This window comes from Grammomys surdaster, unplaced genomic scaffold (genome assembly GCF_004785775.1).
Source record: "Grammomys surdaster isolate TR1022 unplaced genomic scaffold, NIH_TR_1.0 61, whole genome shotgun sequence".
Classification (NCBI taxonomy): Eukaryota; Metazoa; Chordata; class Mammalia; order Rodentia; family Muridae; genus Grammomys; species Grammomys surdaster.
The window spans coordinates 6510057-6510968 of record NW_021604563.1 but is presented as its reverse complement, the minus strand read 5'-3'; positions in this window follow the sequence as shown (position 1 = coordinate 6510968).

Genomic DNA, 912 nt, shown 5'->3' with positions numbered 1-912 from the left:
GATAGATAGATAGATAGATAGATAGATAGATAGATAGATAGATAGATGATATAGATAGATGATATAGATATAGATAGATATAGATATAGATATAGATAATCAATTTGTTTATTTACTTACATTTCAAATGTTACCCTCTCCCAGTCCTGCCCCCAGATTTCTTCAGCCCATTCCCCCTCCACTTTACCTCTGAGAGGCTGCTCCACACACTGGAATCCCCCTTTCTTTGGCATCAGGTATCTACAGGATTAAGCACATCATCTCCCACTGAGGCGAGACAAAGCATTTCTCAGCTACATATGTGCCATGGTCCTCAGATCTGCTAATGTGTGCTCTTTGGTGGTTGGCTTAGTCTCTGAGAGCTCCCAGAAATATGGGTTAGTTGACATTTTTGGTCTTCCTATGGGGTTGCCATCCCCTTAAGTTACTCCAATCCTTGCCCTAACACTTCCTTAGGTTCCCCAACCTTAATACTTAGCTGTGAGCATCTGCATCTTCCTCAGCCAGCAGCTGGTAGAGCCTTTCAGAAGACAGTCATGCTGGGTTTCTGTCTGCAAGTACAACATACAGGGCTTGGGGCCCACCAATGGGATGGATGCCATATTAGACTGGTCACTGAACAGCCTTTGCTTAAGTCTCTGATCCATTTTTTTCCATGCATTTCCTTTAAAAAGGAACAATTCTGTATAAAAAAATTGAAGGTAGTTTGGTGACACCATCCACCACTAGGGACCCTGTCTATCTCCTGGAGGTGGTAATTTCAGATTCAATTTCCCCTGGTTGGGCATTTCAGATAATATCACTTCACTGAATCCTGGGAGCCTCTCACATCTATGTTCTCCCACACACCCCCATAACCCTCACTCCCCACACCCAGAAGCTGCATAACTCCATTCATTCTCCTGGCCCTCT